Source organism: Arachis hypogaea, chromosome 10, assembly GCF_003086295.3.
Source record: "Arachis hypogaea cultivar Tifrunner chromosome 10, arahy.Tifrunner.gnm2.J5K5, whole genome shotgun sequence".
In the NCBI taxonomy this organism is placed as follows: Eukaryota; Viridiplantae; Streptophyta; class Magnoliopsida; order Fabales; family Fabaceae; genus Arachis; species Arachis hypogaea.
In genome coordinates, this window is record NC_092045.1 from 80382378 (window position 1) to 80399864 (window position 17487).

Consider the following 17487-nt stretch of genomic DNA (forward strand, 5'->3'; position numbering starts at 1 on the left):
AAACAATAAAAGGGATAGAACACTTATGCAGATTCATTGGTGGGAATTTCAGATAAGGGGATGGAGATGCTGTAGAGCTCAAGGACGCCTGCTCTCCTACTGCTTTTATTCAATCCTTCTTACTCCTTTCCATGGCAAGCTTTGTATAGGGGTTCACCATCAACTGTGGCTACTTTCTTCCTCTCGGGGAAATACCCTGTGCGGCTGTCACTCGCACAGCTAACCAGTCTGGAGGCATCACCCATGGCTAATGGCTACATCCCATCCTCGCAGTGAAAACTAATGCACGCACTCTGTCACAGTACGGCTAATCACCGGTTGGTTCCCGCTCCTACTGGAATAGAATCCCTCTTTTGCGTCTGTCACTAACGCCCAGCAGGTTAAAGTTTGAAGCACATCACAGTCATTCATTACCGGAATCCTACTCGGAATACCACAGACAAGGTGAGACTTTCCGGATTCCCAGGATCCTACTCGGAATACCACAGACAAGGTGAGACTTTCCGGATCCTCATAAATGCCGCCATCTATCTAGCTTATACCACGAAGATTCTGTTCGGGAATCTAAGAGATACACATTCAAGCTCTGTTGCATGTAGAACGGAAGTGGTTGTCAATCACGCGCGTTCATAAGTGAGAATGATAATGAGGGTAATCTGACTCATAACATTCATCATGTTCTTGGGTACGAATGAATATCTTGGAATAAGAATAAGAGAGACTTGAATAAAAGATAATAGAACTTCATTAATACTTGAGGTACAGCAGAGCTCCACACCCTTAATCTATGGTGTGCAGAAACTCCACCGTTGAAAATACATAAGCAAAAAGTTCAGGCATGGCCGAATGGCCAGCCCCCTCTAATGTGATCACAGGATTCAAAATACAATCCAGGATGTCTAATACAATAGATAAATGTCCTATATATACTAGACTAGCTACTAGGGTTTACATGAGTAAGTAATTGATGCATAAATCCACTTCCGGGGCCCACTTGGTGTATGCTTGGGCTGAGCTTGATTAATCCACGTGTAGAGGCATTTCTTGGCGTCAAACTTCAGGTTATGACGTGTTTTGGGCGTTCAACTCCGGATCATGACGTTTTTCTGGCGTTTAACTCCAGACAGCAGCGTGTACTTGGCGTTTAACGCCAAGTTACGTCGTCATTCTTCGAATAAAGTATGGACTATTATATATTGCTGGAAAGCCCTGGATGTCTACTTTCCAACGCCGTTGAGAGCGCGCCAATTGGAGTTCTGTAGCTCCAGAAAATTCATTTCGAGTGCAGGGAGGTCAGAATCCAACAGCATCAGCAGTCCTTTTGTCAGCCTTCTTCAGAGTTTTGCTCAAATCCCTCAATTTCAGTCAGAATTTACCTGAAATCACAGAAAAACATACAAACTCATAGTAAAGTCCAGAAATGTGAATTTAACATAAAAACTAATGAAAACATCCCTAAAAGTAGCTTAAACTTACTAAAAACTATATGAAAACAATGCCAAAAAGCGTATAAATTATCCGCTCATCACAACACCAAACTTAAATTGTTGCTTGTCCCCAAGCAACTGAAAATCAAATAGGATAAAAAGAAGAGAATATACTATAAAGTCCAAAATATCAATGAATATTAATTTAATTACATGAGCGGGACTTGTAGCTTTTTGCTTCTGAACAGTTTTGGCATCTCACTTTTTCCTTTGTAGTTCAGAGTGATTGGCGTCTCTAGGAACTTAGAATTTCAGATAGTGTTATTGACTTTCCTAGTTAGGCATGTTGATTCTTGAACACAGCTACTTATGAGTCTTGGCTGTGGCCCTAAGCACTTTGTCTTCCAGTATTACCACCGGATACACAAATGCCACAGACACATAACTGGGTGAACCTTTTCAGATTGTGACTCAGCTTTGCTAAAGTCCCCAGTTAGTGGTGTCCAGAGCTCTTAAGCACACTCTTTAGCTTTGGATCACGACTTTAACCATTCAGTCTCAAGCTTTTCACTTGGACCTTCATGACACAAGCACATGGTTAGGGACAGCTTGATTTAGCCGCTTAGGCCTGGATTTTAATTTCCTTGGGCCCTCCTATCCATTAATGCTCAAAGCCTTGGGTCCTTGCTTTAAAATTTTTGCCACTTTTTTTTTTCACTGCTTTTTCTTGCTTCAAGAATCAATTTCATGATGTTTTTCAGATCATCAATAACATTTCTCTTTGTTCATCATTCTTTCAAGCACCAACAATTTTAACAATCATAAACAACAAGATCAAAAATATGCACTGTTCATTCATTCATTCAGAAAACAAAAATTATTGCCACCACATCAATATAATTAAATTAAATTCACTAATAAATTCAAAAATTATGTACTTCTTGTTCTTTTGAATTAAAACATTTTTCTTTTAAGAGAGGTGAAAGACTAATGGATTTTATTCATAGCTTTAAGGCATGGTTACACACTAATGATCATGAAGTAGAGACACAAAAACATAGATAAACACAATACTTAAAAACCGAAAACAGAAAGAAAATAAAGAACAAGGAATGAATCCACCTCTAGTGGCGTCTTCTTCTTGAAGGACCAATGATGTTCTTCAACTCTTCTATGTCCCTTCCTTGCCTTTGTTGCTCCTCCCTCATTGCTCTTTGATCTTCTCTTATTTCTTGGAGAGTGAGGGCGTGTTCATGGTGTTCCACCCTTAGTTGTTCAACATTATGACTCAAGTCTTCCAAAGAGGTACTAAGTTGCTCCCAATAGTTGTTGGGAGGAAAGTGCATTCCTTGAGGTATTTGTTGATGATGAACTTCCTCATGTTCTTCTTGAGGGCCGTGAGGAACTTCCCTTGTTTGCTCCATCCTTTTCTTGGTGATGGGCTTGTCTTCTTCAATGGAGACATCTCCATCTATGATAACTCCGGCTGAATAACATAGATGGCATATGAGGTGGGGGAAGGCTAGCCGTGCCATGTATGAAGGCTTGTCGGCTATTTTGTAGAGTTCATTGGATATGACTTCATGAACTTCCACTTCCTCTCCAATCATGATGCTATGAATCATGATGGCCCGATCCACAGTAACTTCAGATCGGTTGCTTGTAGGGATGATGGATCTTTGGATGAACTCCAACCATCCTCTAGCTACAGGCTTGAGGTCCAGTCTTCTTAGTTGGACTGGTTTGCCTTTGGAGTCTACTCTCCATTGGGCGCCTTCCACACAAATGTCCATTAGGACTTGGTCCAACCTTTGATTGAAGTTGACCCTTCTTGTGTAGGGGCGTTCATCACCTTGCATCATGGGTAGATGAAACGCCAACCTCACATTTTCCGGACTGAAATCTAAGTATTTCCCCCGAACCATTGTGATATAGTTCTTTGGATTCGGGTTCATACTTTGATCATGGTTCCTAGTGATCCATGCATTAGCATAGAACTCTTGAACCATCAATATTCCGACTTGTTGCATGGGGTTGGTTATGACTTCCCACCCTCTTCTTTGAATTTCATGTCGGATTTCCGGATACTCATTCTTTTTGAGCTTGAAAGGGACCTCGGGGATCACCTTCTTCTTTGCCACAACATCATAGAAGTGGTCTTGGTGGCTCTTGGAGATGAATCTCTCCTTCTCCCATGACTCGGAAGTGGAAGCTTTTGCCTTCCCTTTTCCTTTTCTTGAGGAAACTCCGGTCTTGGGTGCCATTGATGGTGAATGGAAAATAAAAAGCTTAGGCTTTTTACCACACCAAACGTAAAATTTGCTCGTCCTCGAGCAAAAAAGAAAAGAAGAGTAGAAGAAGAAGAAGAAAATTTTGGTAGAGAAGGAGAGGAGGGGGTTCGGCTATTTGAGAGAAGAAGGGGTTTTTGTTGTGTGAAAATGAAGAAGAAAGGAGAGGTATTTATAGGGAGATGGAGGGTTGGGTTTCGGCCATTTTGGGTGGGAATGGGTGGGAAATTGAATTTGAATTTGATGAGGGTAGGTGGGGTTTATGGGGAAGAGGAATTGAGGTGATTGATGAAGAAGATTGGGAATTGTGACATGGGGAAATCAAATCACAAAAATAGGATTAGAAGGTAAGATGGGAAGATGGTAGGTGGGGATCCTGTGGGGTCCACAGATCCTGAGGTGGGGATCCTGTGGGGTCCACAAATCCTGAGGTGAAAAGAAATACCATTCCTTCACCCTATAGGCGTGTAAATTGCCTTCATGCATCATTCTGGCGTTCAAACGCCCATTGGTGCATGTTCTGGGCGTTAAACGCCCATGTGATGCTTGTTTCTGGCGTTGAACGCCAGTTTCAAGCTTGTTTCTGGCGTTCAGCGCCAGAAAGATGCTCTGTTCTGGCGTTGAACGCCAGCCAGATGCATCTTCTGGGCGTTGAACGCCAGCCCGTGCGTCCTCCAGAGTGAAAAATTTTTTTTCTTCTGTTTTTGACTCTGTTTTTATTTTTTTTGATTTTTTTCGTGACTCCTCATGATCATGTACCTAATTCAACACAAAAATAACACCAAAACAAAATAAAATAAAATTAGATAAATAAAATTGGGTTGCCTCCCAACAAGCGCTTCTTTAATGTCAATAGCTTGACAGTGGCTCTCATGGAGCCACAAGATGATCAGGTCAATTTAATGTGTTGTCTCCACACCAAACTTAGAGTTTGGATATGGAATTTGAACACCAAACTTAGAGTTTGGTTGTGGCCTCACAACACCAAACTTAGAGTTTGACTGTGTGGGCTCTTCTTGACCTTGAACTGAGAGAAGCTCTTCATGCTTACTCTCTTTTGTCACAGAGGGATGGCCATGTGCCTGAAACACAAGGTATTCCCCATTCAATTGAAGAACTAACTCTCCTCTGTGAACGTCTATCACAGCTTCTGCTGTGGCTAGGAAAGGTCTTCCTAGGATGATGCATTCATCATCTTCCTTCCTAGTGTCTAGGATTATGAAATCAGCAGGGATGTAAAGGCCTTCAACCTTCACTAGCACGTCCTCTACTATTCCATAAGCTTGTCTCATGGACTTGTCTGCCAATTGTAATGAGAACAAGGCAGGTTGTACCTCAATGATCCCTAACTTCTCCATTACAGAGAGTGGCATCAGATTTATCCCTGATCCCAGATCATATAGAGCTTTTTCAAAGCTCATGGTGCCTATGGTGCAAGGTATTAAGAACTTGCCAGGATCTTGTTTCTTTTGAGGTAGAGTTTCCTGAATCCAAGTATCTAAGTCACTAATGAGCAAGGGAGGTTCACTTTCCCAAGTCTCATTACCAAATAGCTTGGCATTCAGCTTCATGATAGCTCCTAAATATTGAGCAACTTGCTCTCCAGTCACATCTTCATCCTCTTCAGAGGATGAATAATAGTCAGAGCTCATGAATGGCAGAAGGAGATTGAATGGAATCTCTATGGTCTCTGTATGAGCCTTAGATTCCTCAGGATCCTTAATAGGAAACTCCTTCTTGCTTGAGGAACGTCCCAGGAGGTCTTTCTCACTAGGATTTTCGTCCTCCTCCTCCTTGATGCATTCGGCCATGTTGACTAAGTCAATGGCTTTGCACTCTCCTTTTGGATTCTCTTCTGTATTACTTGGGAGAATACTGGGAGGAGTTTCAATAACTTTCTTACTCAGCTGGCCTACCTGTGCCTCCAAATTTCTAATGGAGGATCTTGTTTCATTCATGAAACTGAAAGTGGCTTTTGACAGATCAGAGACTATATTAGCTAAATTAGAATTATTTTGTTCAGAGTTCTCTGTCTGTTGCTGAGAAGATGATGGATATGGCTTGCTATTGCCTAGCCTATTGCGTCCACCATTGTTAAAGCCTTGTTGAGGCTTTTGTTGATCCTTCCAGGAGAAATTTGGATGATTTCTCCATGATGGGTTATAAGTGTTTCCATAGGGTTCACCCAGATAATTAACCTCTGCCATGGCAGGGTTCTCAGGATCATAAGCTTCTTCAGAAGCTGCCTCTCTAGTACTGTTGGATGCATGTTGCAATCCATTCAGATTTTGAGAGATCATGTTGACCTGTTGAGTCAACACTTTGTTCTGAGCCAGTATGGCATTCAGAGCATCAATTTCAAGAACTCCTTTCTTCTGAGGTACCCCATTATTCACGGAATTCCTCTCAGAGGTATACATGAACTGGTTGTTTGCAACCATGTCAATGAGTTCTTGTGCCTCTTCAGGCGTTTTCTTCAGGTGAATAGATCCACCTGCAGAATGGTCCAGTGACATTTTCGAAAATTCAGAGAGACCATAATAGAATATATCTAATAGGGTCCATTCTGAAAACATGTCAGATGGACATCTCTTGGTCAGCTGCTTGTATCTTTCCCAAGCTTCATAGAGGGATTCACCATCTTTTTGTTTGAAGGTTTGAACATCCACTCTCAGCTTGCTCAGCTTTTGAGGAGGAAAGAATTTATCCAAGAAGGCAGTGACCAGCTTATCCCAGGAGTCCAGGCTATCCTTAGGTTGTGAATCCAACCATATTCTAGCTCTGTCTCTTACAGCAAAAGGGAAAAGCATGAGTTTGTAGACTTCAGGATCAACTCCATTCGTCTTCACAGTCTCACAGATCTGCAAGAACTCAGTTAAGAACTGATAAGGATCTTCAGATGGAAGTCCATAAAACTTGCAGTTTTGTTGCATTAGTGCAACTAGTTGAGGCTTAAGCTCAAAGTTATTGGCTCCAATGGCAGGAATGGAGATGCTTCTTCCATCAAACTTGGATGTTGGTTTTGTGAAGTCACCAAGCATTCTCCTTGCATTATTATTATTATTATTATTTTTGGCTGCCATGTCCTTCTCTTGTTCGAAAATTTCTGAAAGGTTATTTCTGGATTGTTGTAATTTAGCTTCTCTTAATTTTCTCTTCAGAGTCCTTTCAGGTTCTGGATCAACTTCAACAAGAGTGCCTTTTTCCCTGTTCCTGCTCATATGAAAGAGAAGAAAACAAGAAAAGAAAGAGGAATCTTCTATGTCACAGTATAGAGATTCCTTTATGTTAGTAGAAGAAGAAAGGGGTAGAAGAAAGAAGAAGGATGGATTCGGATTTGGATGAAGAGAGGTGAAGAGAAGTGTTAGTAATTAAATAATTAAATAGAAGAAGAGAAGGGAAGAGAAATTTTCGAAAATAATTTTGAAAAAGAGGTTAGTAATTTTCGAAAATCAAAGACAAAATATAATTAAAATTAAAGTTTAAAATAAAAAGAATTTTTTGAGAAAGAGAGAGAGCATTTTCGAAAATTAGAGAGGGAAAAGTAGTTAGGTGGTTTTGAAAAAGATAAGAAACAAACAAAAAGTTAGTTAGTTGATTGAAAAAGATTTGAAATCAAAATTTGAAAAAGATAAGAAGATAAGAAGTTAGATAAGATATTTTGAAATCAAATTTTGAAGAAGATAAAAATTTTTTTGAAAAGGATAAGATAAAAGATAAAAAGATATATTTGAAAAAGATATTTTGAAAAATATTTAATTTTTAAAAATAATTTCACTAACAAGAAACTACAAGATAAGATTCTAGAACTTAAAGATTGAACCTTTCTTAACAAGAAAGTAACAAACTTCAAATTTTTGAACCAATCACATTAATTGTTAGCTAATTTTCGAAAATTTGATATAAAGATAAGAAAAAGATTTTGAAAATAATTTGAAAAAGATTTTTAAAATTTTCGAAAAATAGAAAAAATTGAAAAAGATCTAATTTTTGAAAAAGATTTTGAAAAGATAAGATTTTTAAAATTGAAATTTTGACCTGACTTGTAAGAAACAACTAATTTTAAAAATTTTTGACCAAGTCAACCCAAAATTTTGAAATTTTGGAGGGAAATAAGGAAAAGATATTTTTTTTGATTTTTGAATTTTAAAGAAAAAAAACACAAAAATGACCCAAAGCATGGAAATTTTGGATCAAGACACAAGATGCATGCAAGAATGCTATGAATGTCAAGATGAACACCAAGAACACTTTGAAGATCATGATGAACATCAAGAACATTATTTTGAAAATTTTTGATGCAAAGAAAACATGCAACACACCAAACTTAGAAATTTTTAATGCATGGAAAATATGAATGCAAAGATGCACATGAAAAACAACAAACAACACAAAACAAGAAATCATCAAGATCAAACAAGAAGACTTATCAAGAACAACTTGAAGATCATGAAGAACACTATGAATGCATGAGATTTTCGAAAATAATGCAAGAAAAATTTTAAAAGCATGCAATTGACACCAAACTTAAAAATTAACACAAGATTCAAACAAGAAACATAAAATATTTTTGATTTTTATGATTTTCTATTTTTTTTTGTATTTTTATTAATTTTTTCGAAAATAAAGTTTGTAAAACGAAAAATAAAAGAAAAAAAATTTTTGAAAAAGATTTTGAAAGAAAATTACCTAATCTGAGCAACAAGATGAACCGTCAGTTGTCCATACTCGAACAATCCCCGGCAACGGCGCCAAAAACTTGGTGGACGAAATTGTGATCCATATTCTCTTCAAGTTGTTTGTCTTTGTATGAAATCATTATTATGGCACTGGTTGAATTCACAACTCCGTTCAACTAACCAGCAAGTGTACTGGGTCGTCCAAGTAATAAACCTTACGTGAGTAAGGGTCGAATCCACAGAGATTGTTGGTATGAAGCAAGCTATGGTCACCTTGTAAATCTCAGTCAGGCAGATTAAAATTGTTTATGGGTTTTCGAAAAATGCAAGTTAAGGAATTAAACAATAAAAGGATAGAACACTTATGCAGATTCATTGGTGGGAATTTCAGATAAGGGGATGGAGATGCTGTAGAGCTCAAGGACGCCTGCTCTCCTACTGCTTTTATTCAATCCTTCTTACTCCTTTCCATGGCAAGCTTTGTATAGGGGTTCACCATCAACTGTGGCTACTTTCTTCCTCTCGGGAAATACCCTGTGCGGCTGTCACTCGCACAGCTAACCAGTCTGGAGGCATCACCCATGGCTAATGGCTACATCCCATCCTCGCAGTGAAAACTAATGCACGCACTCTGTCACAGTACGGCTAATCACCGGTTGGTTCCCGCTCCTACTGGAATAGAATCCCTCTTTTGCGTCTGTCACTAACGCCCAGCAGGTTAAAGTTTGAAGCACATCACAGTCATTCATTACCGGAATCCTACTCGGAATACCACAAACAAGGTGAGACTTTCCGGATTCCCAGGATCCTACTCGGAATACCACAGACAAGGTGAGACTTTCTGGATCCTCATAAATGCCGCCATCTATCTAGCTTATACCACGAAGATTCTGTTCGGGAATCTAAGAGATACACATTCAAGCTCTGTTGCATGTAGAACGGAAGTGGTTGTCAATCACGCGCGTTCATAAGTGAGAATGATAATGAGGGTAATCTGACTCATAACATTCATCATGTTCTTGGGTACGAATGAATATCTTGGAATAAGAATAAGAGAGACTTGAATAAAAGATAATAGAACTTCATTAATACTTGAGGTACAGCAGAGCTCCACACCCTTAATCTATGGTGTGCAGAAACTCCACCGTTGAAAATACATAAGCAAAGAGTTCAGGCATGGCCAAATGGCCAGCCCCCTCTAACGTGATCACAGGATTCAAAATACAATCCAGGATGTCTAATACAATAGATAAATGTCCTATATATACTAGACTAGCTACTAGGGTTTACATGAGTAAGTAATTGATGCATAAATCCACTTCCGGGGCCCACTTGGTGTATGCTTGGGCTGAGCTTGATTAATCCACGTGTAGAGGCATTTCTTGGCGTCAAACTTCAGGTTATGACGTGTTTTGGGCGTTCAACTCCGGATCATGACGTTTTTCTGGCGTTTAACTCCAGACAGCAGCGTGTACTTGGCGTTTACGCCAAGTTACGTCGTCATTCTTCGAATAAAGTATGGACTATTATATATTGCTGGAAAGCCCTGGATGTCTACTTTCCAACGCCGTTGAGATCGCGCCAATTGGAGTTCTGTAGCTCCAGAAAATTCATTTCGAGTGCAGGGAGGTCAGAATCCAACAGCATCAGCAGTCCTTTTGTCAGCCTTCTTCAGAGTTTTGCTCAAATCCCTCAATTTCAGTCAGAATTTACCTGAAATCACAGAAAAACATACAAACTCATAGTAAAGTCCAGAAATGTGAATTTAACATAAAAACTAATGAAAACATCCCTAAAAGTAGCTTAAACTTACTAAAAACTATATGAAAACAATGCCAAAAAGCGTATAAATTATCCGCTCATCACAACACCAAACTTAAATTGTTGCTTGTCCCCAAGCAACTGAAAATCAAATAGGATAAAAAGAAGAGAATATACTATAAAGTCCAAAATATCAATGAATATTAATTTAATTACATGAGCGGGACTTGTAGCTTTTTGCTTCTGAACAGTTTTGGCATCTCACTTTTTCCTTTGTAGTTCAGAGTGATTGGCGTCTCTAGGAACTTAGAATTTCAGATAGTGTTATTGACTTTCCTAGTTAGGCATGTTGATTCTTGAACACAGCTACTTATGAGTCTTGGCTGTGGCCCTAAGCACTTTGTCTTCCAGTATTACCACCGGATACACAAATGCCACAGACACATAACTGGGTGAACCTTTTCAGATTGTGACTCAGCTTTGCTAAAGTCCCCAGTTAGTGGTGTCCAGAGCTCTTAAGCACACTCTTTAGCTTTGGATCACGACTTTAACCATTCAGTCTCAAGCTTTTCACTTGGACCTTCATGACACAAGCACATGGTTAGGGACAGCTTGATTTAGCCGCTTAGGCCTGGATTTTAATTTCCTTGGGCCCTCCTATCCATTAATGCTCAAAGCCTTGGGTCCTTGCTTTAAAATTTTTGCCACTTTTTTTTTTCACTGCTTTTTCTTGCTTCAAGAATCAATTTCATGATGTTTTTCAGATCATCAATAACATTTCTCTTTGTTCATCATTCTTTCAAGCACCAACAATTTTAACAATCATAAACAACAAGATCAAAAATATGCACTGTTCATTCATTCATTCAGAAAACAAAAATTATTGCCACCACATCAATATAATTAAATTAAATTCACTAATAAATTCGAAAATTATGTACTTCTTGTTCTTTTGAATTAAAACATTTTTCTTTTAAGAGAGGTGAAAGACTAATGGATTTTATTCATAGCTTTAAGGCATGGTTACACACTAATGATCATGAAGTAGAGACACAAAAACATAGATAAACACAATACTTAAAAACCGAAAACAGAAAGAAAATAAAGAACAAGGAATGAATCCACCTCTAGTGGCGTCTTCTTCTTGAAGGACCAATGATGTTCTTCAACTCTTCTATGTCCCTTCCTTGCCTTTGTTGCTCCTCCCTCATTGCTCTTTGATCTTCTCTTATTTCTTGGAGAGTGAGGGCGTGTTCATGGTGTTCCACCCTTAGTTGTTCAACATTATGACTCAAGTCTTCCAAAGAGGTACTAAGTTGCTCCCAATAGTTGTTGGGAGGAAAGTGCATTCCTTGAGGTATTTGTTGATGATGAACTTCCTCATGTTCTTCTTGAGGGCCGTGAGGAACTTCCCTTGTTTGCTCCATCCTTTTCTTGGTGATGGCTTGTCTTCTTCAATGGAGACATCTCCATCTATGATAACTCCGGCTGAATAACATAGATGGCATATGAGGTGGGGGAAGGCTAGCCGTGCCATGTATGAAGGCTTGTCGGCTATTTTGTAGAGTTCATTGGATATGACTTCATGAACTTCCACTTCCTCTCCAATCATGATGCTATGAATCATGATGGCCCGATCCACAGTAACTTCAGATCGGTTGCTTGTAGGATGATGGATCTTTGGATGAACTCCAACCATCCTCTAGCTACAGGCTTGAGGTCCAGTCTTCTTAGTTGGACTGGTTTGCCTTTGGAGTCTACTCTCCATTGGGCGCTTCCACACAAATGTCCATTAGGACTTGGTCCAACCTTTGATTGAAGTTGACCCTTCTTGTGTAGGGGCGTTCATCACCTTGCATCATGGGTAGATGAAACGCCAACCTCACATTTTCCGGACTGAAATCTAAGTATTTCCCCCGAACCATTGTGATATAGTTCTTTGGATTCGGGTTCATACTTTGATCATGGTTCCTAGTGATCCATGCATTAGCATAGAACTCTTGAACCATCAATATTCCGACTTGTTGCATGGGGTTGGTTATGACTTCCCACCCTCTTCTTTGAATTTCATGTCGGATTTCCGGATACTCATTCTTTTTGAGCTTGAAAGGGACCTCGGGGATCACCTTCTTCTTTGCCACAACATCATAGAAGTGGTCTTGGTGGCTCTTGGAGATGAATCTCTCCTTCTCCCATGACTCGGAAGTGGAAGCTTTTGCCTTCCCTTTTCCTTTTCTTGAGGAAACTCCGGTCTTGGGTGCCATTGATGGTGAATGGAAAATAAAAAGCTTAGGCTTTTTACCACACCAAACTTAAAATTTGCTCGTCCTCGAGCAAAAAAGAAAAGAAGAGTAGAAGAAGAAGAAGAAAATTTTGGTAGAGAAGGAGAGGAGGGGGTTCGGCTATTTGAGAGAAGAAGGGGTTTTTGTTGTGTGAAAATGAAGAAGAAAGGAGAGGTATTTATAGGGAGATGGAGGGTTGGGTTTCGGCCATTTTGGGTGGGAATGGGTGGGAAATTGAATTTGAATTTGATGAGGGTAGGTGGGGTTTATGGGGAAGAGGAATTGAGGTGATTGATGAAGAAGATTGGGAATTGTGACATGGGGAAATCAAATCACAAAAATAGGATTAGAAGGTAAGATGGGAAGATGGTAGGTGGGGATCCTGTGGGGTCCACAGATCCTGAGGTGGGGATCCTGTGGGGTCCACAAATCCTGAGGTGAAAAGAAATACCATTCCTTCACCCTATAGGCGTGTAAATTGCCTTCATGCATCATTCTGGCGTTCAAACGCCCATTGGTGCATGTTCTGGGCGTTAAACGCCCATGTGATGCTTGTTTCTGGCGTTGAACGCCAGTTTCAAGCTTGTTTCTGGCGTTCAGCGCCAGAAAGATGCTCTGTTCTGGCGTTGAACGCCAGCCAGATGCATCTTCTGGGCGTTGAACGCCAGCCCGTGCGTCCTCCAGAGTGAAAATTTTTTTTCTTCTGTTTTTGACTCTGTTTTTAATTTTTTTGATTTTTTCGTGACTCCTCATGATCATGTACCTAATTCAACACAAAAATAACACCAAAACAAAATAAAATAAAATTAGATAAATAAAATTGGGTTGCCTCCCAACAAGCGCTTCTTTAATGTCAATAGCTTGACAGTGGCTCTCATGGAGCCACAAGATGATCAGGTCAATTTAATGTGTTGTCTCCACACCAAACTTAGAGTTTGGATATGGAATTTGAACACCAAACTTAGAGTTTGGTTGTGGCCTCACAACACCAAACTTAGAGTTTGACTGTGTGGGCTCTTCTTGACCTTGAACTGAGAGAAGCTCTTCATGCTTACTCTCTTTTGTCACAGAGGGATGGCCATGTGCCTGAAACACAAGGTATTCTCCATTCAATTGAAGAACTAACTCTCCTCTGTGAACGTCTATCACAGCTTCTGCTGTGGCTAGGAAAGGTCTTCCTAGGATGATGCATTCATCATCTTCCTTCCTAGTGTCTAGGATTATGAAATCAGCAGGGATGTAAAGGCTTCAACCTTCACTAGCACGTCCTCTACTATTCATAAGCTTGTCTCATGGACTTGTCTGCCAATTGTAATGAGAACAAGGCAGGTTGTACCTCAATGATCCCTAACTTCTCCATTACAGAGAGTGGCATCAGATTTATCCCTGATCCCAGATCATATAGAGCTTTTTCAAAGCTCATGGTGCCTATGGTGCAAGGTATTAAGAACTTGCCAGGATCTTGTTTCTTTTGAGGTAGAGTTTCCTGAATCCAAGTATCTAAGTCACTAATGAGCAAGGGAGGTTCACTTTCCCAAGTCTCATTACCAAATAGCTTGGCATTCAGCTTCATGATAGCTCCTAAATATTGAGCAACTTGCTCTCCAGTCACATCTTCATCCTCTTCAGAGGATGAATAATAGTCAGAGCTCATGAATGGCAGAAGGAGATTGAATGGAATCTCTATGGTCTCTGTATGAGCCTTAGATTCCTCAGGATCCTTAATAGGAAACTCCTTCTTGCTTGAGGAACGTCCCAGGAGGTCTTTCTCACTAGGATTTTCGTCCTCCTCCTCCTTGATGCATTCGGCCATGTTGACTAAGTCAATGGCTTTGCACTCTCCTTTTGGATTCTCTTCTGTATTACTTGGGAGAATACTGGGAGGAGTTTCAATAACTTTCTTACTCAGCTGGCCTACTTGTGCCTCCAAATTTCTAATGGAGGATCTTGTTCATTCATGAAACTGAAAGTGGCTTTTGACAGATCAGAGACTATATTAGCTAAATTAGAATTATTTTGTTCAGAGTTCTCTGTCTGTTGCTGAGAAGATGATGGATATGGCTTGCTATTGCCTAGCCTATTGCGTCCACCATTGTTAAAGCCTTGTTGAGGCTTTTGTTGATCCTTCCAGGAGAAATTTGGATGATTTCTCCATGATGGGTTATAAGTGTTTCCATAGGGTTCACCCAGATAATTAACCTCTGCCATGGCAGGGTTCTCAGGATCATAAGCTTCTTCAGAAGCTGCCTCTCTAGTACTGTTGGATGCATGTTGCAATCCATTCAGATTTTGAGAGATCATGTTGACCTGTTGAGTCAACACTTTGTTCTGAGCCAGTATGGCATTCAGAGCATCAATTTCAAGAACTCCTTTCTTCTGAGGTACCCCATTATTCACGGAATTCCTCTCAGAGGTATACATGAACTGGTTGTTTGCAACCATGTCAATGAGTTCTTGTGCCTCTTCAGGCGTTTTCTTCAGGTGAATAGATCCACCTGCAGAATGGTCCAGTGACATTTTCGAAAATTCAGAGAGACCATAATAGAATATATCTAATAGGGTCCATTCTGAAAACATGTCAGATGGACATCTCTTGGTCAACTGCTTGTATCTTTCCCAAGCTTCATAGAGGGATTCACCATCTTTTTGTTTGAAGGTTTGAACATCCACTCTCAGCTTGCTCAGCTTTTGAGGAGGAAAGAATTTATCCAAGAAGGCAGTGACCAGCTTATCCCAGGAGTCCAGGCTATCCTTAGGTTGTGAATCCAACCATATTCTAGCTCTGTCTCTTACAGCAAAAGGGAAAAGCATGAGTTTGTAGACTTCAGGATCAACTCCATTCGTCTTCACAGTCTCACAGATCTGCAAGAACTCAGTTAAGAACTGATAAGGATCTTCAGATGGAAGTCCATAAAACTTGCAGTTTTGTTGCATTAGTGCAACTAGTTGAGGCTTAAGCTCAAAGTTATTGGCTCCAATGGCAGGAATGGAGATGCTTCTTCCATCAAACTTGGATGTTGGTTTTGTGAAGTCACCAAGCATTCTCCTTGCATTATTATTATTATTATTATTTTTGGCTGCCATGTCCTTCTCTTGTTCGAAAATTTCTGAAAGGTTATTTCTGGATTGTTGTAATTTAGCTTCTCTTAATTTTCTCTTCAGAGTCCTTTCAGGTTCTGGATCAACTTCAACAAGAGTGCCTTTTTCCCTGTTCCTGCTCATATGAAGAGAAGAAAACAAGAAAAGAAAGAGGAATCTTCTATGTCACAGTATAGAGATTCCTTTATGTTAGTAGAAGAAGAAAGGGGTAGAAGAAAGAAGAAGGATGGATTCGGATTTGGATGAAGAGAGGTGAGAGAAGTGTTAGTAATTAAATAATTAATAGAAGAAGAGAAGGGAAGAGAAATTTTCGAAAATAATTTTGAAAAAGAGGTTAGTAATTTTCGAAAATCAAAGACAAAATATAATTAAAATTAAAGTTTAAAATAAAAAGAATTTTTTGAGAAAGAGAGAGAGCATTTTCGAAATTAGAGAGGGAAAAGTAGTTAGGTGGTTTTGAAAAAGATAAGAAACAAACAAAAAGTTAGTTAGTTGATTGAAAAAGATTTGAAATCAAAATTTGAAAAAGATAAGAAGATAAGAAGTTAGATAAGATATTTTGAAATCAAATTTTGAAGAAGATAAAATTTTTTTTTGAAAGGATAAGATAAAGGATAAAAGATATATTTGAAAAAGATATTTTGAAAAAGATTTAATTTTTAAAAATAATTTCACTAACAAGAAACTACAAGATAAGATTCTAGAACTTAAAGATTGAACCTTTCTTAACAAGAAAGTAACAAACTTCAAATTTTGAACCAATCACATTAATTGTTAGCTAATTTTCGAAAATTTGATATAAAGATAAGAAAAAGATTTTGAAATAATTTGAAAAAGATTTTTAAAATTTCGAAAAATAGAAAAATTGAAAAAGATCTAATTTTTGAAAAAGATTTTGAAAAGATAAGATTTTTAAAATTGAAATTTTGACTTGACTTGTAAGAAACAACTAATTTTAAAATTTTTGACCAAGTCAACCCAAAATTTTGAAATTTTGGAGGGAATAAGGAAAAGATATTTTTTTTGATTTTTGAATTTTAAAGAAAAAACACAAAAATGACCCAAGCATGGAAATTTTGGATCAAGACACAAGATGCATGCAAGAATGCTATGAATGTCAAGATGAACACCAAGAACACTTTGAAGATCATGATGAACATCAAGAACATTATTTTGAAAATTTTTGATGCAAAGAAAACATGCAACACACCAAACTTAGAAATTTTTAATGCATGGAAAATATGAATGCAAAGATGCACATGAAAAACAACAAACAACACAAAACAAGAAATCATCAAGATCAAACAAGAAGACTTATCAAGAACAACTTGAAGATCATGAAGAACACTATGAATGCATGAGATTTTCGAAAATAATGCAAGAAAAATTTTAAAAGCATGCAATTGACACCAAACTTAAAAATTAACACAAGATTCAAACAAGAAACATAAAATATTTTTTGATTTTTATGATTTTCTATTTTTTTTTGTATTTTATTAATTTTTTCGAAAATAAAGTTTGTAAAAACGAAAATAAAAGAAAAAAATTTTTGAAAAGATTTTGAAAAGAAAATTACCTAATCTGAGCAACAAGATGAACCGTCAGTTGTCCATACTCGAACAATCCCGGTAACGGCGCCAAAAACTTGGTGGACGAAATTGTGATCCATATTCTCTTCAAGTTGTTTGTCTTTGTATGAAATCATTATTATGGCACTGGTTGAATTCACAACTCCGTTCAACTAACCAGCAAGTGTACTGGGTCGTCCAAGTAATAAACCTTACGTGAGTAAGGGTCGAATCCACAGAGATTGTTGGTATGAAGCAAGCTATGGTCACCTTGTAAATCTCAGTCAGGCAGATTAAAATTGTTTATGGGTTTTCGAAAAATGCAAGTTAAGGAATTAAACAATAAAAGGGATAGAACACTTATGCAGATCATGTGGAATTTC

The 17487-nt window shown here is 38.5% G+C and overlaps 1 non-coding gene across 1 annotated transcript; it reads left to right on the top strand.

Annotated features, from left to right (window-relative positions):
* The first annotated feature begins 15012 nt into the window (after positions 1 to 15012).
* On the top strand, positions 15013 to 15116 carry LOC112718650 (small nucleolar RNA R71). The gene has a single exon (XR_003160981.1). It is a non-coding gene; the product is annotated as a small nucleolar RNA R71 (small nucleolar RNA).
* Positions 15117 to 17487: the final 2371 nt, after the last annotated feature.